The sequence below is a fragment of the Cavia porcellus genome, unplaced genomic scaffold, assembly GCF_034190915.1.
Source record: "Cavia porcellus strain 051 isolate PalLab524CR breed Dunkin Hartley unplaced genomic scaffold, mCavPor4.1 scaffold_27, whole genome shotgun sequence".
NCBI classification, from domain to species: domain Eukaryota; kingdom Metazoa; phylum Chordata; class Mammalia; order Rodentia; family Caviidae; genus Cavia; species Cavia porcellus.
Window position 1 is genome coordinate 40,532,363 of NW_026947510.1, and position 25,738 is coordinate 40,558,100.

Genomic DNA, 25,738 nt, shown 5'->3' on the forward strand with positions numbered 1-25,738 from the left:
GAAAGTCAGGCTGCTCTATCTACAAAGCCATTGCATGAAGTCCAGTACAAAGTTCTGTTTGCATTACAAACAAGTTTGTATAAAGTAACCATGTTCTCTGAGGCAGTGAGCACAGGGACCCAACTAAAGGGAGGATAAAGCCAGTTAATCCTTGAATTCCTGAGCCAGCAACCTCCCAGTCCTGTTTACCTTAAGCCATTTGGCCTTTGCAGTGGATTGGCAAGCAGTACAAACATATGCAGATCAGCGGTAAGTGAATTAATTTAAAAGCATTACATTAACAGCCCCTTTCTTCTTTTTATTTTTACTTGGGTTTTATGCAAACATTATTAAATGAAATACCTATATCTCCCTTAAATTTGGCCTTTCCTTGGCCTTCTAAAGCTCCTAGTTCTGTCCAGCTTCTAAATCTAATTTTGTGAGAGCTACAAAACTTTTTTTCTTCTTTTTTCTAAAAGGCTGTGTTTGCTTCAGTTAAGCCTGAGGTTTTACGCCAGATCTCATTAAACAAAACTCACCATCCTCTAGTAAACATTGTATGAAACTAACACCGGTGATCAGAAAATCTCTTTGGTTTGATTTACAGAATTACCTGACATTAAGCAAGTGTTATAAATCAAAGTGATTAAAATCTAGGTCTATGAATAAGCATAATTCTTATCATGTAATTTACTTTCAGCAAAAAAAAAAAAAAGCATTTTATAACATTCTTTCACTAAAACTATGTCTTAACAAGCCAAATGGGATGGATAATCGGAGAAACAATCTTCAGTTAATTCTGGATGGAACCATCTAAATAAAATTGGAGGAAAGGTGGATCATTTTATAGTTGTTACTCTGCAGATATATTTATTTTTTGAAGATTATTGAATTTAAGAATTTGACATATAGATAAGTGCGACATGTAGAATTCTAATTAGCCATGACTAAAATACATCTACGTTAAGGCATATAATAGTCTAGATTGTACGTAGAAAGCTAGTTTTTCTGTTTTTCTAGCACCATTGATTAAAGAGGTTTTCTTTCAGTGATTGTGTTTGGTCCTTTATCAAAAATCATGTGGCTGAGCGTGTTTGGAGTTGATTCTGCATCTTCTAAACTGTTTCAAAGGTGGGTTTTTTTGTTTTTTGTTTTTGCCCGGCTCATCCTGCTTTTAGTAGCTCCATAGTATAACTTTAAGGTAGGTATTGTGATGCCCCCTGACTTGCCTCTTCCTGTCCAAAATTGCTTTTAGTATTCTAGTCTTTCTTGGTTTCAAATGAATTTCAGGATTGTTTTCTCTCATTTTGTGAGGTATGCTAATGGTATTTTGATTGGGATTGCATTAAATCTTGGTAACAGTTTTGGAAGTTTGACCATTTTCACAATGTTTGCTCTTCCTATCCTTGAACAAGGAATATCTTTCCATTTTCTGATATTCTTTCTCATATATTTTCTCATTTTCTGATATTCTTTCATTCTCGTTTTTCAGAGTACTATAGATTTTCATGTAGGTATATTTCAATGACTTTGTTACATTGGTTTCTAGAGATTTCATTTCTTTGCTGCTATTGTGAAGGGTGTTACTTCCTTAATTTCTCTCTCAGTGGGTTTGTTATTCATGTATAGGAACGCTATTGCTTTTTGAATGCTGTCTTTGTATCCAGTTACACTATTGAATTTGGTTATTAAATCTACAAGTCTTTTGGTGGAGTTTTTGGGATCATCCATATAAATATCATGTCATCTGCAAATAATCATAATTTACCTTCTCTCTTTCCTATCTTTATTTCTTTCTCTTGTCCAATTTCTCCTACTGTTTCCAGAACTATGTGAATAGGAGTGGTGATTGCAAACATTCTTGCCTTGTTCCTGATTGTAGAGTGAAAGCTTTCAATTTTTGACCATTTAATATGATACTGGTGGCTGAGTCAGAGATGGCTTTTATCAGATTGAGATAAAGACCACCTATTCAATTTTCTTTAGAGTTTTTACAATGAATGGGTGTTGGAATTTGTCAGTTTTTTTCCCTGTATTTATTAAGATAATCATGTAATTTTTGTCTTGGGTCTACGATATGGTGTATTACATTTATTGATTTACAAATGTAGAGCCATTGGTTATAGTGTATAATCTTCTCTGGAAGATAATGGTCTAGGCAAACACTTTATGAATAAAATCCCTATCACACAGGAATTTTCATGAAGAACCAGCAACTGGGACTTCATTTTATTCAAAACTTTTCCACAGCAAAAGGTATCATGAACAAAGTCAAAAGACAATTCAAAACCTTTTTGCCAGCTGTTCTTCAGACAAAGGACTAATATCTAAAACATATAAAAAAAACTGAAAAAAGTCAGACTCTCCAAATTTAGACGCAAAACAAAAATGGACATATGAAACGCACAGCCACTTCTTAGAAGTACATAAATAAACAAGTAAGGAAACAAATTAATAAATAAATTTTCAACGTCACTGGTCATTCCAGAGGTGCAAATTAAAAGGCTGACATTCCATCTTACTCCAGAAAGAATGGCTAGTATCAAGAAAACAGCTAATAAAAGATGATGGAGATGCAGGGCAAAAGGAATACTTTTCCAGTGTTAGTGGGAGTATAGACTGGTGCAAGTACTGTGGAAATCAGATACTACAAAAATTAGGATTAGAGGTTCCTTTTGATCCAGTTATTCATCTTAATGATATCTTTCTGGAAGAATTAGAAGTACCATACCGCAGCAATATATGCACACCCATGTTTACGACTGCACAGTTTGTAGTAGCTAAATCATGGAAACAGCCTAAATGCCCGTCAACTAATGAACAGATAAAAATATGTATTTTTAATATAATGGAATGTTAGCCATAAATAGAGATAAACGGAGGAGGGGTCCCGGGTTCCTGGGGCACCTCGGCCCGTACCCAGCCGCGCCTGGCCGTTGGTGTGCGGAGGAGGAGCTGCGCGGATCCGGAGCCGCCTGCAGAGGCCCCGTCCTTTGTCTGGAGGAGGAGGGGTCCCGGGTTCCTGGGGCACCTCGGCCCGTACCCAGCCGCGCCTGGCCTTCGGTGAGCGGAGGAGGAGCTGCGCGGACCCGGAGCCGCCTGCAGAGGCCCGGTCCTTTGTCTGGAGGAGGAGGGGTCCCGGGTTCCTGGGGCACCTCGGCCCGTACCCAGCCGCGCCTGGCCGTCTGTGTGCGGAGGAGGAGCTGCGCGGATCCGGAGCCGCCTGCAGAGGCCCCGTCCTTTGTCTGGAGGAGGAGGGGTCCCGGGTTCCTGGGGCACCTCGGCCTGTACCCAGCCGCGCCTGGCCGTCGGTGTGCGGAGGAGGAGCTGCGCGGATCCGGAGCCGCCTGCAGAGGCCCCGTCCTTTGTCTGGAGGAGGAGGGGTCCCGGGTTCCTGGGGCACCTCGGCCCATACCCAGCCGCGCCTGGCCGTCGGTGTGCGGAGGAGGAGCTGCGCGGATCCGGAGAGCCTGCAGAGGCCCCTTCCTTTGTCTGGAGGAGGAGGGGTCCCGGGTTCCTGGGGCACCTCGGCCTGTACCCAGCCGCGCCTGGCCGTCGGTGTGCGGAGGAGGAGCTGCGCGGATCCGGAGCTGCCTGCAGAGGCCCCTTCCTTTGTCTGGAGGAGGAGGGGTCCCTGGTTCCTGGGGCACCTCGGCCTGTACCCAGCCGCGCCTGGCCGTCGGTGTGCGGAGGAGGAGCTGCGCGGATCCGGAGCCGCCTGCAGAGGCCCCGTCCTTTGTCTGGAGGAGGAGGGGTCCCGGGTTCCTGGGGCACCTCAGCCCGTACCCAGCCGCACCTGGCCGTCGGTGTGCGGAGGAGGAGCTGCGCGGATCCGGAGCCGCCTGCAGAGGCCCCTTCCTTTGTCTGGAGGAGGAGGGGTCCCGGGTTCCTGGGGCACCTCGCCCGTACCCAGCCGCGCCTGGCCGTCGGTGTGCGGAGGAGGAGCTGCGCAGGAGGAGCTGCGCGGATCAATCCGGAGCCGCCTGCAGAGGCCCCTTCCTTTGTCTGGAGGAGGAGGGGTCCCGGGTTCCTGAGGAACCTCGGCCTGTGCCCAGCCGCGCCTGGCCATCGGTGTGCGGAGGAGGAGCTGCGCGGATCCGGAGCCGCCTGCAGAGGCCCCTTCCTTTGTCTGGAGGAGGAGGGGTCCCGGGTTCCTGAGGCACCTCGGCCTGAGCCCAGCCACGCATAGCCATCTGCGTGCAGAGGAGGAGCGGGGTAGATCCGGAGTGCCCGCAGGAGGCCCTTCCTTTGTCTGGAGGTTTGTGGATATCTCTGCAAGCAGGGAGGGATCACAGGCTCCTGAGGCACTGCGGTCTGTGGTGAGTACCCTAACCCGGCTGCGATCCAAGAGCTGTGGATCTACCAAGGGGCAGGTGGGCTCACGGTGTCCCTGAGGCCCAGCTTGTCTGGAACCGCGGAGTTCTGAACAAGCAGAGAAGGGCCATTGGTTCTGCAGGCCCAATGGCCTGGGGTAGAGTGGTGCCAGAGTCTCAGTAGCTGCAAACATAGAAGGGGATTTTCAACAGATCCTGAGGAGGCTTTCAAATAACACTTGAAACACAGAAATATAGGAAAATGACAAAACGAAAGACCAAATTACAACCTCAAACCTCCAGCCCATCTCAGGAAACCCTAGGAGAAGTGTATTTAGAAGAAAATATATCTCATCCTCCTCATATATTAGACACAATAGCTACTGAAGTTGACAAGCAACTCCAGGAAGCTTTAAAGAAATTCAAACTCGAAATAATTTCCCAGATAAAAGAAGAAATGATAAAAGAAATGAAAGAGATTCTAAATATATCTAAAGAAAACACAGATAAAAAATTGGAGGAATTAAACAAAAAGATAGAATCCCTAGACGAGCAATATAAGAAACAAACAGAATACATAATGCAGATGCACAGAGATATACAGGAAATAAAAAACTCCACTGAAAGTTGTAAAAACCGCCTTAATGAAAGTGAAGATAGAATTTCAGACCTTGAAGACAGGATTGCAGCTAGTGAACAGGAAAGGAAAGATCTTTTAAAAATAACAAGGAATCAGGAAACAACAATTCAACAACTGCAAGATGATGCAAAGAAGAATAACATAAGAATGATAGGGATTAATGAAAAAGAAGGAGACAACATAAAGGATATCAAGAGGATATTTAGAGAAGCAATAGCTGAAAACTTCCCAAGCATGAGATCAGAAACTGACATCAGGATCAGTGAAGCATATAGAACTCCAAATAGTCATAACCAAAATAAAACTACACCCAGACATATAATAATCACCATCCCAGAAATCCAACACAAGAATAGATTATTAAAAGCTGTCAGAGAGAAAAGACAGATCACTTATAAAGGAAAACCTATCAGAATCACAGCAGACTTCTCATCACAAACAATAAAGTCAAGAAGAGCATGGAGTGAAGTATTCCAGATCCTAAAGCAAAATGATTTCCAACCTAGACTGATATATCCTGCAAAACTATCATTTAAAATAGATGGTAAAATACGATACTTCCATGACAAAGAACAGCTGAAGAACTTCATGAACACCAAACCAACCCTGCAAAAAATATTGAAAGACAGTTTAGATACACAAAGGAAAAAACCACTAAGCAAAGCAAATAATTAAACAGAACAGAAAGATAAAGATGCAACAGCAGAGAGATAAGAATCCTACAATTAAACAACATTTAACAGTAATAACCATTAATGTAAATGGTCTCAATGCACCAATCAAAAGAAACAGACTAGCAGAATGGATCAAGAAACAAAATCCAACCATATGCTGTTTACAGGAAACCCATCTAACCCAGAAGGATACTCACAGACTGAAAGTCAAAGGATGGAAAACAATTCTTCATGCAGCAGGAATCCAAAAAAAGGCAGGAGTAGCCATTCTGTTTGCAGACAACGTGAACTTTAAACCAACAATGACCATAAAGGACAAAGAAGGTCACTACATACTCGTAAGGGGAAAACTCCAAGAGGAGTTTATATTTCCTTAAATATATACGCACCAAACTCCAGAGCGCCCAGTTATATAAAACAATTATTAACAGAAATGAAAACTCAAATTATCAGTAACACAATTGTAACGGGAGACCTTAATACGCCATTGACACCAAGGGACAGATCGACCAGACAGAAAATGAGTAAAGAAATAACAGAACTGAATCATACCTGTGAACAAATGGGTTTGATAGACATATACAGAATGTTCCACCCAACAACATCAGAATACACATTCTTCTCAGCAGTACATGGATCATTTTCTAAAATAGACCATATATTAGCTCATAGAACATATTTAAACAAGTGCAAAAGAGCTGAAATCATCCCTTGCATGTTATCGGATCACAGCGCTCTGAAATTAGAAATTAATGATAAAAGATACTGTAAAAATCCCACAAACACATGGAAACTGAATAACACACTCTTGAGTAATCAGTGGGTCACAGAAGAAATTAAAGAAGAAATCAAACAATACCTAAAAGAAAATGAAAATGCAGATACAACTTACCGGAATCTGTGGGATACAATGAAAGCCGTTCTGAGAGGAAAATTTATTGCACTGAGTTCCCACATCAGGAAAACAGAACGAATACAAATAAATAACTTGATGCTACACCTCAAACAGCTAGAAAAGGAAGAGCAAGTCAAGCCCAAAGCCAAAAGAAGAGAGGAAATTATAAAAATCAGAGCAGAAATCAATGCAATAGAGACTAAGAAAACAATCCAAAGGATCAACAAATCAAAGAGTTGGTTCTTTGAAAGAATAAATAAAATCGATAAGCCCCTAGCCAACCTTATTTAAAAAAGGGAAGAAAAAGCTCAAATTCATGCAATAAGAAATGAAAAAGGAGAAGTCACTACAGACCCAATAGAAATACAGAAGATCATCAACACCTATTTTGAAAACCTCTACTCTCAAAAGTTTGATAACACAGAAGAAATAGACAGTTTCTTAGAAGCATATGAAGTGCCAAAGCTAGATCAAGAGGATGTAAAACTGTTGAATAACCCAATCTCGGTTACTGAAATTGAAAATGTAATTAAGTCCTTACCCACCAAGAAGAGCCCAGGCCCAGATGGATTCACTGCAGAATTCTACAAGAAATACAAAGAAGACCTAATGCCGACACTCCTCAAACTATTCAATGAAATTGAAAGGGAAGCAATCCTGCCTAAGTCATTCCTGGAAGCAAATATCACTCTAGTAACAAAACCTGAGAAAGACCCAACTAAAAAAGAGAACTATAGACCGATCTCCCTAATGAACACAGATGCAAAAATCCTCAATAAAATATTGGCAAATAGGATCCAGCAAATCATCAAGAAGATTATACACCATGACCAAGTGGGATTCATCCCAGGAATGCAAGGATGGTTCAATATACGCAAATCAATAAATGTAATTCACCATATCAATAAAGCCAAAAATAAGAATCACATGATCATTTCTATAGATGCAGAAGAAGCCTTCGATAAGGTCCAACATTTATTCATGATAAAAACTCTACAGAAAATTGGAATAGATGGTCTTTACCTCAATATAATAAAGGCCATTTATGACAAACCAACAGCCAGCATCATACTAAATGGCCAAAAATTGAAAGCCTTTACTTTAAAATCAGGCACAAGACAAGGATGTCCTTTATCACCACTCCTATTTAATATAGTACTGGAAGTACTAGCCAGAGCAATTAGGCAAGAAAGAGAAATAAAAGGGGTAAAGATAGGAAAAGAAGAAGTTAAGTTGTCATTGTTTGCAGATGACATGATACTCTACATAGAAGACCCCCTAAGCTCCATTGAAAGACTCTTAGATACAATAAATAAATTCAGGAATGTGGCTGGATACAAAATCAATACTCAGAAATCAATAGCATTCCTATACACAAACAACAAAACCACAGAGAGGGAAATAAGGGAAACTGGACTATTCACATTAGCAAGCAAAAAAATGAAATATTTAGGAATTACTCTTACGAAAGAAGTGAAAGACTTATACAGTGAAAACTATATTACACTGAAAAAGGAAATTGAAGATGATCTCAGAAAATGGAAAGACATCCCTTGCTCATGGATAGGAAGAACAAACATTGTGAAGATGGCCATTCTCCCAAAACTCTTATACAGATTCAATGCAATCCCAATAGAAATACCATCAACATACCTTATAGATCTAGAGAAATCACTCCTAAATTTCATCTGGAACCAAAAGAGACCTAGAATCGCAAAAGCAATTCTAAGCAGCAAAGACAAAGCAGGAGGCATCACAATCCCTGACTTGAAATTATACTACAAAGCAACAGTAGTAAAATCAACATGGTATTGGAATCAAAACAGAGCTGAAGATCAATGGAATAGATTAGAAGATACAACCACAACTACAAACACACTCAACCACCTTATCTTCGATAAAGGAGCCAAGCAGGTTCACTGGAAGAATGACAGTCTCTTTAATAAATGGTGCTGGAAAAACTCGCTCTCCATTTGCCAAAAACTAAGGCTAGACCCATGTCTATCACCATGTACTAAATTAAAATCTAAATGGGTCAAAGATCTGAATATTAAAACAGAAACGCTAAATCTATTGGAAGACAAATTGGGTAGAAACCTTGGAGACATAGGAGTAGGTAGAGAATTCATGAATAGGACTCAAACTGCACGGGAAATACTTCCCAGAATCAATAACTGGGACCACTTCTTATTAAAAAGTTTTTGCATGTCAAAAGAAATCTCCAGCATAGTGAAAAGAAAACCCACAAACTGGGAAAAGATTTTAGTGAACTCTCTCTCAGACAAGGGACTCTTGTCTAAAACATATAAAGAATTAAAAAAACTCAGACCTTCAAAATTCAAAGATCCAATCCAAAAATGGGCATCTGAGATGAATACGCAATTCTCAGATGAAGAAATGCAAATGGCAAATAAATACATGAAAAAATGCTCATCATCATTGGTCATTAGAGAAATGCAAATTAAAACCACACTGAGATACCATCTCACTCCTGAAAGAATGGCCAGGATCAAGAAAACCAACAACAACAAATGCTGGAGAGGCTGTGGGGAAAAAGGAACTCTCCTGCACTGTTGGTGGGAGTGTAGACTGGTACAGCCTTTGTGGAGATCTGTCTGGAGGTTTCTCAAAAAGTTGGGATTGGAAATCCCATTTATTCCAGCTATTCCACTTCTAGGCATATTCCCAGAAGAACTGAAAGCATCATACCACAGGGATATATGTGCACCTATGTTTATAGCAGCACAATTTGTAATCGCCAGATCTTGGAAACAACCCAAGTGTCCATCAACTGAGGAATGGATAAAAAAGTTGTGGTATTTCTATACAATGGAGTATTATTCAGCTATAAAGAAGGATCGCATTGAGATATTTATCAATAAATGGGCGCAGCTTGAGACCATACTCATAAGTGAAATAAATCAATCTCGCATGTATGAATACCGAATAGTTTCCCTAATGTAAGTAATGATTCAAATATATAAAAATATGTGATAATCATGATTCCCCATTATGTGGCCTTGAAGCCTTATAAAATTTTCACTTATTAATTAGAAAGGCTTTACTCTGGGCTTTTTGATATGGAAATATTTGAAGCTATAGTATATGAAGTTTTATCCAAATATTTTAAGGAAAAAGACAGACACTATGGTAACTACTATTCTTTAAAAAAAAATTATTTAGCTATTTCTTATGTTTATTTTAATTAAGGGAAAAACTTAAAAAATTAGGATATATAGTAGTAACTCTTTTTGATCTCCTATTAACTTGTTTTGAAGTCCTGTAATACTCCCAAGATCTTGTTTTGACTGATTAGACTCTGTTCCATTCTGTGCGATAGTAGCAAGTTTGAAGGTATAGGCAACTAATTTGAAGGCAATAAGATTCACAAAGATGCCCATTCTGGTTTGACTATTGTCTCCTTTGGAAGTCCTGTAATGTTCACAATGCCTAAGTTTTATTGGTCTTGTTCTCCACTGTTTTGTCCGGCTTTATAATATCTAATGAGATGGACAATTCCTTTTAAGGAAACAAGAGACAATGTTGATAACCATTGTTGATGACCTTGTACTCTGTTCTACATCATGTGCTATGTCTATCCTTGGTTTGGACTTACAGCTTTGTTTTGCCATATTTGACTTTATTCTCTCCCCCCCAAGAGAGTAATGAGAACTGAGGAGTAATAAAATCCAAAATGTATAAATTTTGTTATAAAAAAGAGAGGGAGGGGAAAAAAAAAAGAGCTCTAACGGATATAACAACAAGTGTGTTTAGGGATGTTAAATAGCTGACTATATTAATGTTTTTGGATCACTGAACACAGCTGTTTGCAGTCTCTCCGTTTGAATGTCTACTTTGTATTCTTTGATACTGTGATTTGAGCAACTATTTCCAAGATGATATTATGTAATCTATTAACAGGTGATTTCTTACTGTTATGTTTTTTTTTGTAGTTATGTATTATGTGTAACCTTACACTGCTTTGTTTTGTTTTGTGTTTTTCTCTTTTTCCTCTTAAATAAAAAAAAAAAAAAAAAAAAGAAAAAAAAAATAAATAGAGATAAACTTGAGACATTTCTAACGAAATGGATGGACCTGGAGACCAAAATTGTAAGGGAAATAGGACACACATATGTTAAGTATCACATTTATTTTTCTGGTATAAGAAACTGAAAATGTAAATAAGTATCTAATGTAAATGTATCTAATCTACAAAATGTAAAATGTATCTAATCTACAAAAAGTAGATTAGATATCGTGAAGTAGGAAAAATCTGTTCAAAAGAAGAGGGAATCTAAGGAGGTGGAGGGGAAAAACAAGGAAGAGAAAGAAAAAAAATGAGAAAAGGATAAAATGAAAATAAAGCTTTCTGAATGGGAAGGATTTGAAAAGAGGGGTTAAGAATGGGAAAAAGGAAGACTCATGGAACATCATACACAGACACAAATTCATTAGAGAATGTGATCATTATGCATACCTAAATTATGCAAATAACCTTAAAGTATTTTTAAAAATCAAGATTTCACAAAATCAGCACAAGAAGCTGTTGGAGAAAAAAAATCACCCCTGAAAGAAAGTTCAATAGACTCACAGCAGACTTCTCATCACAAACTCTTAAGTGAAGGATAGCTTGAAGTATTTCAAGTACTGAAAAAAAAAAAAAAAAAAAACAACTACTTCCAACCCAGATGGATGTACCTTTCACAACTATCTTTCAAAAATAATGGAGAAATAAGATATTTACATGAAAAAGTACAACTGAAGAAATTCATGAACACCAAACCAGTTCTCCAAAATGTTGTGAAGGATATTTTTGGAAAAGATAATGAAGAATACAATTCCAGGAACAGCAATGGAAAGAAACCATCATGAAAGGCAAGTAAGTTGAGGCAAAAGACAAGGAACCAACAAAATGAAAATAATATGATAAAGATAAGCCAATGCATGTCAATCATAACTATCAATGTAAATGGTCTCAATTAACCAATCAAAAGAAACAGACTGGCAGGGTGGATCAAGGAACATAATCCAACAATATGCTGCATACAAGAAACATTTCATTCAAAAAGAAATTCATAAACTGACAGTCAAAGTATAGAAAATAACACTCCATGTGACAGGAAATCTGATAAAAGCAGGAACAGTTATTCTATTTCTAGACAAAGTGAACTTCAAGCCAAGAGTGATCAAGAGAGACAAGAAAGGATCACTACACACTTAAGATAAAACTCCAAGGAAAAGAGATAATAATCATAAATATATATTCACTAAATACCAGCACACCCAACTATATACAACAAATACTAATGGACATGAATAATAAAATAAGCACTAACACGAGTGTAATGCAGGACCTCAATGTCCCACTTTCACAAATAGACGGATCAACTAGACAAAAAAATCAACAAAGGAATAGCAGAACTGAGCCAAAACTATGGACAAATGGACCCAGTAGATGGCTACAGAGTGTTTTACCCCACAAAATTAGAATACACATTCTTCTCAGCAGCATATGGGATGCCCTCCAACGGAGACCACATATTAGTTCACAGAACATGCTTAAATAAGTGGAAATGGATTGAAATTATCCTATGCATATTATCACACCATTGTGTAGTAAAACTGAAAATCAACAACAAAAGAAACCACAAAAACTATATAGATGGAAATTAAAAAAACATCCCGCTGAGCGACCAATGGATCACAGATGAAATTAAAGAAATTAGACAATTTCTACAACTAAATGATTATACCAATAAAATACACTGGAACTTATGGAACATAATGAAGGAAGTCTTATGATAGAAATTTATAGCAGTGACCTCTCACATCAGGAAAACAGAGTGATTTTAAATAAGCAACCAAATCTTGAACCTCAGACTTCAAGAAAAAGAACAATCATGTCTAATCTCATACAAGGGAGGAAATTATAGAAATCATAGCAGAAACTAATGCAATTTAGACTAAGAAAATGATAGAGAGACCAAGAAAACAATACTCAATGAATTAAAGAGTTGGTTCTTTGAAAGACTAAATAAAATTGACAAACCACTAACAATTTTAACCAAAAAAAAAGTAAAGAAAATACTCAAATACATGCAATTAAGAATGAAGAGTGAACCCACAATAAATCCTGCAGAATTCCAGAAGATCAATAAAACGTACTTGGAGAATCTGAATCCTAATAAGATAGAAAATACAGTCAAAATGAACAGATTGTTAGATATATATGATTTACCAAAGCCAAATCAAGAAGATATAAAAATTCTAAATAATTGATCTGATCATTTCACATGTGTATATCTAAGTAACTCTTTGGAAGGTAACACTATTCAATATTACAACCATTGTTAAATTCCTGTCATCTTGTCTTGAAAACCTATACTGTTTTGGATTTTCTGTTGTTGTGTGTCTCTTTTGCTTTTTGTTTTTCTTTTCTGTGGTTTTTTTCTCTTAAATAAAGAAAAAAAAGACAAAAATTGTAAATAAATCAGTATCTGTAAATGAAGTTGAAGAAGTAATTAAAAACCAAGCAATGATGAAAAACCTAGTCCCTGATGGATTCACTGCTAAATTCCACAAGAATTTTGGAGATCTAATTTCACCACTCCTCAAACTCTTAAACAAAATTAAAAGGAAAGCAATACCTCTAAAGTCTTTGAAGCAAGTATACATGTACAACTACTGTCTGAAGTTATAGCCATAAAATCAGATCACTTTTATTAAAATATGATGAATCATTTTAAGAATATACAACATCAAGCAAAGTAGTCCTCAAGATTCATAAACTAAAGGCAAGTTCTGAATGCATTGGAAAGCGACCAATAAGCATTCATGTAGTGATACATTGAGCAAAAAAGATACCACCACTTTGACTTCTGTTTGGGAAAACAGATGTTTAATTTAACCTGCAGTGAATCCTAGTATTTCTGTAAAAGCAAAAAGAAATTTCAGGAACTAGGCACACATCTCTGAAGTCTGATGGGTCATGGTAATCAATGCACATGAAACATAAACCACAAAGTTAAAGTCCATCAGTTCCCCTATATCCAGAATCTGAGATCTCTATTTGGAGGACACTGTGAGAGTAGAAACAGACTTACAGCCCAAAGAGTGGTGCATGGAATTAGCTCATGAAACCAGAGAGGAAAAGCAGGAGAGAGAAAGAGAGACAGAGAGACACAGAGAGACAGAGAGACACAGAGAGACAGAGAAATGGACAAACTATCTCCCTGAGGTGGGGTCTTATTGAAAGAGGCAGGTCACTGAGTGTGACCTCAAAGAGTGTATCTCCCTTTCCAGCTTCTCTCTTAACTCTCTGCTTCCTGGCCACTGTGCTGTGAGCGTCTTTTCTCCACTCAGGCCCTACCATCATGCCTTTGTGTCTGAACCTGGCAGATTATGCAACAACTGAAACTTTTAAAACATGAGCCAAAATAAAACTCTTACTTTACATTGTGAGCTTGAGTATTTTATCTCAACATCAGATGACTGAGACACACTCAGAAGGCTATAAACACATGGACCATTATGCAGATTCTTAGAAATTGGAATTGGAATTTAAAAAAGGGTCGATAAAGAATGTAGAGGTGAAAGAGAAACATGAACTAAAAAACCTGGGTCTTGAAGAACATGGAGCCAAGGGCTGCAAGAATCAAACTCAAGGACACTGAAAAATATTCCTATCCATGTAGGCACAGGAGCCTGTATAGGAAAAGATCTAAGTGTATTAATGATTAAGAAATAAACACTATATGCAGGATTTGATAAACTGGGCATTGATGTCATGCGCAGAAGCACTCAGGTGACCTGAAGTGAATTAGAGGTCACTTTAGTTAAAGCTACCTATTTCACAAACATTTACAAGTCTTGAAAACATCCATATATTCCAGCTTCAATATCAGTGTGTCTATTTACCACTATAATTCTGGTCTCTGTCGTAGTCACTTTCCTTGGCACTGAGACACTGATACCCACAACTTAAAAGAGGAGAGGTTTATTTGAGTTAACAAGTTTTAGAAGTTTCAGGCTGTGGTTGACGGGTTCCAAATGGCAGAAGGATCTAGGGAAGAAAAGCTGCTCACATCACTATAGTCTGTCTAGAAGCAGAGGGAGGAGGGAGGAGCCAGGGAGGAAGACGCGCTTCCAGGTCATGCCCACGTTCTCACCGTGTTCCTTTGATTGGTGAAACCTGTTGGAAGCTGCAAGGAGCAATGCAGGTTAGGGAGAAAAAGTGGAGAGCCCAAGTTTCTTGTTTTTGCTTCCACCACAGATATATAGAAAAGGTGCAATGATATTGCAGGTATTTTAATTTGTGAAGATTCAGACAACTTTTAACTCATATATTTGATATATATTAATGCTGGAATTGAGCCCAGGGCCTCATGCATGCGGGCAAGTACTCCACTTCTGAGCTAGTCCTCAAAACTTGTCTCTCTATATATCTTCTATCTGAAACAAATGAACAAAAGATTAAACTCACTACTTCCAAAAAAAGACAGCACCAATAAACTTTATAGACCATCAGATCTAGGCTCACATTTAGCGTCAGCAGTGTAACTTGCCATGTGACTCAGGTTAAGTCACTGAAATTCTCTGCTTGATTGTCTTCACTTGATGTAGGGATAGAGTAACTATCTGATTTCATTACTATGAGGGTAAATGGTATGGCGATGGTAAAAAACCTACTATAACATCTCATATATCATAAATATTTTAGTAATAATAACTGACATTTATAGGGTCCTTTTCATGTCCCCAGCTTTGTTTGAGGGGCTGAATTTTCTCCTAGAAACTATGTAGGCCTGGAGTTTGATTTTATAAAATGGAGAAACTTAACATAGTCTTTACGGTACCCAACCAAGATGTCACAGCTACAGGGTGTAAAAGACCGAACAGAAATTCAGTCAGGCTACACAGTTCGCCTCGGCATTACTGTGAAGACCCAGATAAACTGTAGTTATTACTATTGCAAGGACAAATCCTGGCAGGGATGTGGAGGAGTATAAAGAAAGACAGAGTATAGACTGAATCACTCTTTTCCAGGGGCAAATGGGAATTCTACGATTAGGCTTTGGAGCTCTGTGTTAAATAAGGGACTGCTATTATTATTATGCAACTCCCATACCTAATTTTAAACAGAAAACAAAACTGCATAAATGCAGTATTATCCGTGTACCTTCTAAGCAGGGAAAACAGCTGTGTAGAGAGGTCAATGACACGGTCACCCTCAGTTCATTAACACTTGCTCCCGCTGAATACTCTTAGGGGAGCAGGCTATGTAGGTGGCGGGATCCAAAATCAGCTTTAGCTCTGATGTGCCCTTTTCAACATTTTCTATATCTACTTTATCTCACAGTGGAAAACTAACTTTAAAAATAAAGCAAAAGAAAACCCAACCTCAATAAGGAAGTAAGAACTACAGATTTTTAAATTGGAAAAGCATGTTTATTTCTCTTTGGTTTCTTGAAAGCAGCTTGCCAGGCACATAGTCCACAGCTTTGAACCATTTATATAAACACGTCCAAGTCTAATGTCTGCACACAGCAGCGAATTTGCCTGCACACTGGCAACTTAATGACTTTGAAGGCAATGGTAAAAACTGATACCTTGGCTGAATTCATCTGAGATATTTCTTACAAACCACAGACCAGTGACATTTGCAGTACATCAGAGCATCTCGAGTCACTTCGAAAGAAAATTCTATTGGTTTTGAGATGGGAAAAAAGTGCTAAATGATAACAAAAGGTACAAATTCATTCTTCAGGGGAAACAGAATGCTCAGGAATTGTGTGGTACCAAATAATTGTTATTATCCACCAGAGGGCACTACCAGTATATGCAAACTTTACAAGAAAAGTTGAAAACCCCTCATAGCCCCAGCTATAAGCAGAGAAGGCTAAAATGACTAGGTCCTCAAAATTTCACTTTTATTCAGCTTGATTTTCTTGTATAAATCAGGTAAGTGTTTCCCACTTTCTGAAGGGATTAATGAATTGGGTGATACACCTACTGCTATGACTCTTTTAAGTTGCTGACACAGTGTGAATGTGTAAACCTTCTTTTATGATAAATTTTGAGTTGGTCCTATATACAAAGTTTGGAGCTTGTCATTATGATAGCATAAGTTAATTATAAAGCCAGCTTCTTTCTTGTAGATTGGAGATTAATACAAGGCTTCTGAGGTAATTACTAGCAACATAAAATAGCTCAGGAATTATAAAGTATAAAAGTACACGCTGTTTTGTTTTACACTGGTAAAGACTATTGTTGATGAGAAAACTGGCAACTGTAATGTTGGGAAGCATTTTGAGGAAAGTAGAGGAGGTTTTACAAATAGCATAGGCAGAAGGGAACGCAGAAAAGAATATTAGTGAAGTCGTAGAAGTAGAAATTTCATGACAAAGAACAAATACTGTCTTTCTTCAATTATTCCTACACTGATTTATAATGCTTCTAAATACAACAATTCACCTCCTTCACTATTTTAAGCTCTATTTCTGCCCCTTCTACTGAATAGGTAGGCTGTCCATATTTTCCAAAACTATTATTCATAGTGTTTTCTCCAAGTTTCAAAAGTCTAGAAAAAATAAAATGCAAAATATTCTTGTTTTGGATAGTGAAGGCTTGAAGCAAGCTACTTCTTGGAGACAGACCGATCCTTTGTCCTCTTTGAGCCAGGTAGGGTGAGGCAGGACAGAGCACATGGTGAGATTCCATCTGTGCACTGAAAACTCCTCTTTTTATGTAGCTGTGCCCTCAGAATAAGTTTAAAACCGGTAACTTGAGTTGAAGAAACCAACCCAGCTGGAATGCTTACTGTGGTTTGCCATGTATTATGAACAGGAATTCGCAATGAACAAATTTATTTTGAAAAGTTAATTTCCACATATTTGAAGTTGATTAGAACCAGTTCTAACATGCACGTTCTTAGGTATTAAAGCCTAAAACAATTACATTACTATGTGGGGGAAAAAAAATGATTGTTTTGTCATAATAGTATTTCTTCAAAAATGACATGATACTTTACTTATGTTGAGTTCCCTACTGTTTTTTATGTTGTGCTACTTAGGAACATGCCATTTTCCTGGGGAATTAATGTGTGAAGACAAATACTTACTCACTACACATGAATGTGACAGCTCTGCAAGCCTTCACTCTTAATATGTAAAGTCTCAGAATGAAGTCCTCTGGGTGAGTCATGTATTTACACTTAGCAGAGAGATTGAGAAAAAATTAACACCACAAATTTCCTTAAGTAATGGGAAAAATGTGACTTTTTCTGCATTTATTTTCTGGGTCAGTATTTTTCCAGACATTTGACAGAACTGGAGGGTCACCCAAGATTTCTCCAGGTTTTCTTGACAGAAGGAATGGGAGATTTATGGTGGGCGCTTGATTTTAAATTTGTAAATTATCTATTCCTTTTATAGAATTCAAGTAATCACTGAAGTTACTGTTTTGGACAGTGAAATATATAAACTAGGGGTATAAGCTTTGAATGTTTAAAATAAATGATCTTGGTAAATTAAATTTCACAAATATCAAGACCTTATAAGTTCACTTTGTATACAAAAGAAAAATCTTTTATCCCTTCTTAACACATTTGTATAAAGAGGGAAATAGAGTCTAGAGTTTAGGTACAAGAGGAAAACTATAGGATTCAGAAAAATGCCAAGAAGTCCTATAAAGAAATGATGGAGAATTAGAGCCCCTGGGAAATGCAGAATAATTAAAAAGTGCTTGTAATATATAGTACAATAAATTCACAGGGAATTATTTTGGCACCTTATTGTCTAAATAAGGCACTTAGCATACTTACTAAAAGCAAATTAGACAAGTCATACAAGTTTCACCAACAGCTACAAATGTTGATCTTCAGAAATTTTTCAAGACAGATATTATTATGAATTGTATACTCCCAAAAGAAGTTCTGCTCGTGCCCCCAAACTCTATTTGGAAATATGCCCTTTCCAGATGGTAAAGTTAAAGTCGATTATGGCTGTGTTCCTATAAAAAGGGACCGTTTGGACATACAAGCAGACACAAACGGAGGAAAGACGATGTGAAAACGTATGTGACCACCATCTACATCTCAAGGCTCACCTAAAATTACTACAAACTACAAGACAGGCCTGTGACAGGTTCTCCATTACAACCTTCAAAACGTGTGAACTGTGGGCTTTGATTTTAAACATCTAATTCTTAAACTGTGAAGTAATACCTCACTTGTTTTTTAAGCCACCTAACTCATGCTATATTTTAAAGGTAGTGCTAGAAATCTAATGCAGACAATAAAGACACATTTTTAAGTACTTGTCCTCTGGTTTGTCATTTAGTCACTCAGCCTCCTGGCAATCCATAGAGCACAGAAGTTTCGCGCAGACTGCCTTTAATTTCCACCACCTGGTCTGCTTCTGGACCACCTGACACAGCCCTCTACAGAAGGCAAGTTCCTTTCACAATTTCCCAGGCCAAAATAATTAGGAGAGCAAAGCGGTTGTAACAGCTCAGATACTGCATCATGAGTCCAAATACAAATTCTACTTTGACAAGCATTTAAGTTAGAATGAACAGGAATGGTCTTCTCATTAATCACAAAAGAGCAAAGGATTGATTGCACTTCACTTTCCTTAAGGAAAACCAAACAGCTATGTAGCCTGATTAATAACAAGTTGACAGAATGGTAAAAGCACCAGAATTATAACCACCAATCATGGTTATTGCTGATGGCCCAAGAGCATGAGAAGTCTTCTGCTTTTTCTAAGATGGCCTCCGCCCAAACAGTGCAATCAAAGTAGGTTAAAATTTCCCTCATTAGTCCCTGTCAATGATGTTTTCAAACTTGATCTTTGTGTATTATTTAGGTAAGACAATGATTTTAAAACTGTCATACAAGCTGGGTGTGGTGAGGTAGCACTCTGGAAGGCTGAGTCAGGAGGACCATACGTTCAAATCCAGCTTGAGTAACACAACAGTTTGACAAGACCTTTTCTCAAGGTTAAAAAAGGACCTGATGGTGGGGCTGGGGAGTTAGCTCAGTGGCATTAAGTGCCTGCCTGGCAAGCACGAGGTCATGAGTTCGATCCCCAGTACTACAAAAAAAAAAAAAAAAAAAGCATAGAAAATTAAAAAAAAAAAAAAAAAAAAAGACCTGATGTTGTAGTTCAGTGTGAAGGCCCTCCAGTAGCACAAAAAACAAATAACAGCAAAAACTATCATACAAACAGAATATTTACAACTGGATTTTTTTGGTGGTACTGAGGATTTGAACCTAGGGCCTTGAATATTTTACGCAAGCACTCCGCCACAGAGCTACATCCCTAGCCCTACAACTGGACTTTTAAAACATTTTAAAAGTACAAGTGGACCTGCCTGCTATTTGATAAAAGAATTTCAAAGAAGTTAACATAAGTGAAATTATACAATGAATTTTAATTTATTGAATGTAGGTTAGAAGTACTTAGAAATTCAGACACCAATGTCAGGCCATCTTGATCCTCAGTCTGCAGAGGCTTGGAAAAGAAGTGATTCAATAAATGTATAAAATAACCAGTTGATATGAAACTCAACTGAAATGTATTTTGACTGAAAAAACTTTAAGAATATAAAACAATTAAAAATAAGGGGGAGGTTAGACCTAGTAGTGTGGTATAAGAGGTAATCCAACACCATTGTTTCTTTTTTTTTTCACTTCCTAATGTCTATGACGCATTGTTAATATCTAAAAAACATGCCCACACCTGGTACCACCTTTGTAGGTGTGACTAGAATCTGCCTGTTGGAAAATAAAGGCTTAAATAAAATGAAATCAGAGAAAATGACACATAAAAGGACAACTTGAATTTCCAGCAAAGCAAATAATGGGGTTGATCAACCCTCCAGCACAGTCCTCCCAAGCGAGCTGTGTTTCCAGAGGAAAATGAGGGCGGAGGGAATCTCAAAAGTCTTGGCTCCCGTCCATCCCATGGCCTGCTAACACAGGCCCGGCTCCCCTGAGCACTGCGGTCACGCTCCAGTCGCTGCCAGAAGAGCTGCTTTCATTAAAAGTGAGTAGGCAGGACAACAAGCAACAGTGTTGGGCAGAAATGGGATGCTGGAAGGAGCTGGGGATGACGGACTTGGTTTCCCTCCTCTGCTCGGCAAACACTAGGTAGGCTACACTGGATGGTATCTTCTATTTATCTTTTCTCAGGTTTGGAAACTTTCTCCATTCCTAGGGTCACTCTAATGCCCCAGGCACTCAAAAACATTTAGTTGTTAATCCAGGGAATTCCACCAGGACTCTCGTGGGGATTTTGGTAGAAAACAGGATCTTCATCTGTTTTTGTGTCATGGCACATTTTGGTATGGCCTGTGACTCATTTCCTATAATATTTTAAAACATACAGGATGTTTATAACTGAAAATAAAACCAACTATGTTAAAATAATATTGCACTATTTAAATGTATTAAAATACTGCTACAAAATATTTTTATTATTTTAAAAATATACTTTTACTAGGGCCTATTTTACAGAATATTGAGTTTTTGTTTGTTTGTTTGGTCTTTTTCCTTTTTATCGGTACCAGGGATTGAACTCACGACTGCCTGCTTGCAAGGCAGGTGCTTATGCCGCTGAGCTAAATCCCCAGCCCCAGAATATTGAGTTTTGATGTGGTATTTTTATAGATGCATATATTTTGATCATATCCATTTCCCCTTTGCCCTCTCTTAAAAACAAATGTGCAACATAGCAATCACATGCTTCTTTGCTAACACGTGAAGTACGATCTAATTTTGAGTGGTATAATCATCATAATCTCAACCACAAGTATGAATGACATTTTGAGGCATCGATGATGATTGATATGATTGGAAATATCTGTGAGTCCTGTCAAAAATAAAGTCAAAGGCGTTACAAGCAGTACTGTGATTTGTTTGTTTCTTTACTTATCATGGAAGACACTGCTAAATGTCATTAAAGTTTAGTGGAAATGGAAGTGGAATATTTCCCATGAAAAATCATAGATCCCCTGATATCTATCATTAGATTCCTTACAGAATCTGGGTTTTGGATTAAGAACCCTGCTATATAGTTTCACCCTGCCTGAGACAGGCATTACCACGTATCACACAGCAGTTTTACGAAATTGTATTATAGATTACCAGCTTCCTACACAAGTGTTAAACTCCGTCTGTCTGACGATTCAGAAGTCACTTCAGCATCTTCACAAGAGCTAACCTCCTGAGAATCGAGGACTTCCTATGTAGATTTGAGATGCTCTCCTTAATGAAATTGCTGGGTTCAGAAAACCAACAATGGTTGATACGTTCTTTCTAAATGAGACAATGAAACAAATCACCCACGCGTGAAGTGATAGTATCATAACATCATAACTTCTCAGGAAAAAGAAGTAGTGATCCATCTAGTCAATCAAAACAGATAATTCAATCTTAGTGAGACCTTGATGTCAGAATTTTATCTGAAGTTCAATTCTATTACTTTTGACACATTATTTACTTCTGGGAGCTCCAGATATTTAAACCACAAGACAAAAATGAAAATAGTGTCTGTCTCAGTGAGATCTAAAGGGAGTTAGAGGAGATAACGCAGGACAAAATGCCAAATCAGCATCTCCTGTAAAGTACCCATTGCCTCTTGACAGACTGTGACCAGGAAGACCTATCAAGCTGACTTTTCTCTCAACCTCTTTTCTTGGGCTGTTCTCAGTTTTCTGCTTTAATGAATAGACTCATTCTTCATTCTAGATTCTTGACTTTAAAAGGCTGGAGAAGATAGAAGAAACCACACAGATTACATAAAGGCAGATGTTCAGAGCATACCAAAATAGCTTAAAACTATTTGTAATCAGCAGATATGAGGGTAAGTCTGTTATCAGCTTTAAAATATTTTGTAATTTTGGGAAATATTTTACAATCCAGGCTCCTCCAGTTTTCCTGTGTCAAAATGTCAAGTAAGACGTGAAAAAGCTTGAGAACTAGCAAGTAATTTTGCTTGTGAATTCCCACAAGTTGGGATCAACTTGAAGGATGTAATTTACAGGCATTCTTGGGAAAGAAACATTCTTGTTTCATGAAAATGTGGTGTTAAAATTTGTCAACTGCTTACTGTCCCTTAAGTGCTAAAAGTAAACTTAGCAGGAGTATACCATTTTTACACTTTTCAGTTTTCACCTGATACTTAAAAAGAGAGAGAGAGAGAGAGAGAGAGAGAGAGAGAGAGAGAGAGAGAGAATTATAGCTGATGGCAAAACACACAAAAATAACTGACGACTAGGAAATCAGAGTTTTGGCTGCTTACTTTGAAAAGTTGGGCGCCTTTCTCATTACAGTTACATGTAAATGATTGCTTTACTGATGGGATAATTTTGATTTCCAATGTTTTCTGTCATATTTTGGATGTATTTCCAAACAGAAAAGAGCTAGCAGCATACAATACAGCTCTCATAGTCTGCGTATCTAAATCCACCCATCGTGTACACTTTGTCTCTTTCGTTTCCGCATTCACTCCTCTCTATCTCTTTATCTCTCTGCATATATATGAAAGTATTTTACCATTTTGTACAATTTTCCAACTTGCTAATACAAAAGCAAATCTTTAGTTCTTATACAAAGTGACCTATTTTATTTATAAGAGTTACTGATTTACATATAGTTGTATATATCGATGGTATTTGGCTTATCAGAAATTTTAATTTTTTATTCATTTAGGGATTTGGGATATCACTTGATATCATAATAAATCATACCCAAAACAAAGCAAATAATATTAAAAATTTTTCAACCAGATTTATCTTCCTGACATTGGGAAAAGGGAACATATAATGATCTGGCCTAGGACAATGGAGGGGAATTTTTGATATTCCATAGTTCATACAAGGAAAAGGGCATTAGAGATTATTAGACATTTTGGAAAGTGGAAGAGGCTAAAAGATGAATTTGATGATTTAGCATCTATGAAAATTTCTCTTTGTACAAAACTGACTTGTTTTACTATAATAGCTGCTATGCTCTCTCAAATTAAATATATATATGTATATGTCTATGTGTATGTATATATATACATATATATATCACATTTTGGTGATTTTTGTTTCAATTCTTTTCTTGATAGTATACTAAAATATAGTGTTAGATGCTGTTTATTTCACTGACATTAAATTCAAAGTACTGTGACCTTTGTTGTAACCATGTCTGGATACTAGTGGGGATAAACAATACAGAAACTGACTCAGGTGAAAACCACGTGCACTAAAACATGATTTTCTAAAGCCCAAAGTTTTGGAAACTTTGTAAGGGCCCCATCTATAAAGGAATCAAAAAAGAAATCATAGAAAAGAAGGTATGAAGAATTTGGAGTGAGGCCTTAGATATGTTAATCTTTTAATCTTAATTTCATTATCTGTAAAATAGAGATGACACTAACACTTACTTTTCTCATCCCATGAAGTTATATTACTCTTACTATTATTATTGTTATTATTGGTGCTGGGGATCAAACTCATGACCTCGTGCTTGCCAGGCAGGCACTTATGCCCCGAGCTAAATCCCTGCCCCCTCCATAGAGTTATTTTAGTGAATAAGAAAGATACTGGGCAATAAAATACTTCACATATGAAAAAAAAGTCACATTAATTATAATCCCACTAAAAGCACTTGAAGATATTACACTGTTGAAAACTAAAAATCCATTGTCCCAGTATATTGGTAGTAGCATATTGTAAAGATGGAAATATAAGGACTGAGCTGGACAACTACACCATGGGTTGCAGAACAAGGGTTAAAGTCTTCCAGAAGAATCCCTCATACAAGCAGAGGCAGCACTGAGAGTTCAAGTGTACGAATTATATCTGCGACCCCTAATATAACGTACATCACCCAGAAAAATCCCCATGTATGGGTCCTGCTAAGAAAAAGCCCAGAGTTAATGAAAGTTCATTTTTCAGAACATGCTCATCTTTTCTTCAAGCCCTCTCTGGTCTCACGGGTAATAAGCTAGTTACCGAAAGCCCTGGCACAGTGAGCTGACCTGTTCCCAGTATGCCCTAAACCTCTGACATTTTTCAATTTATTTTTTGTATTCTTTAGGGGCCAGCCAGATCTCACTCAGTATGAATGGATAATGTACGTGATTGATTCTCCAAAAAGTGATGAATTGTAAGAAGGGATTTTAGAGAATCATAATTATTTACCAAGCACCTATTTTGTATCAGTCCCTCTGTTGAGTTGGAATCTGATCATACATAAGACATATATGCACAATTATTACCCTAATGTAGATTAATCCAGTGATGGGCACAGTAACTAGTAAGCCAGTACTGTTACTGAAAATCCTAATAATAACAATGAATCACACTGTTGAGCATTTACCAAGTATCAAGCACGATCTTTAGTGTTTCACTGTATACTACTGCCAGGTATATAGCTCAGTGGCACAGTACCTGACTGGCAAGGGCAAGGTCCTGAGTTCAATTCTTGGTACCAAAAAAAGAAAAGCACACACTATCATTCCCATATTAAAGCTTATGAATATGTGTGTCAATCTTGATTGTTAACTTGTCTAAATTAAGAGATGCCTGGAGAGGTGGTTGGATCATGGGAGACTTGCACTCACCCGTGGACCAACCCACTGGTACTCCTAGCTGAATGTTCTGTTAGGAGGGTCACTGGGGGCATTCCTTTGGAGAATATATCTCTCCCTGGCACTTTTCCCCTGGACTTTGCTTCCTGGCTTTTGTAAAAGTGAGCAGCTGTCCTTCACCATGATGTGACTGCCTTAAAGCCAGCCGACCATGAATCAAAACCTCTGAAAGCATGAACCCCGTTAAACATATCTCCCTTTAAGTTTGGGGTATTAGGTACTTTTTCTTAGCATTGGGAAAGCTGAAGAATGCAGAAGCTTAAGTAACTTTTGCAGAGTCCCTGTGTGGCAATGAGAGGATATAAACCCAATCTGTTAAGGAGAGTAGAGAGAACTGTAGAAATATAATCTAATCTAGGTGAAGGGTAGGAATGAAAAGCTTCCCTGAGGAAACACTGTCTAAATAGAGACTTGAAAAATGAGACTAATTTCTTAATCCAAATGAATGTGTTATAAAGCTTAATGAGAACTTACAAGGGTAGGAGAACAGGAAGAAAGGGCACAGGAGCCCATTACTCCTTGCTAAAACAGCAGCCAACTTGTTATGCACTAAGTGGATGAGGGTCCATTCCTACCCTCCAAGTCAAAGCCTC

The 25,738-nt window shown here is 37.8% G+C and overlaps 1 protein-coding gene and 1 long non-coding RNA gene across 3 annotated transcripts in view; one reads left to right on the forward strand and one right to left on the reverse strand.

The window, feature by feature from the left end:
• Rerg (RAS like estrogen regulated growth inhibitor) overlaps window positions 1–25,738 on the reverse strand; it is a 124,656-nt gene that overhangs the window by 39,829 nt on the left and 59,089 nt on the right. The gene's annotated exons all lie outside the window — the stretch shown is intronic.
• LOC106027872 (uncharacterized) lies at window positions 113–24,367 on the forward strand. Its single transcript, XR_002791405.2, has 3 exons — window positions 113–249; window positions 17,573–17,694; window positions 22,253–24,367. It is a non-coding gene; the product is annotated as an uncharacterized LOC106027872 (long non-coding RNA).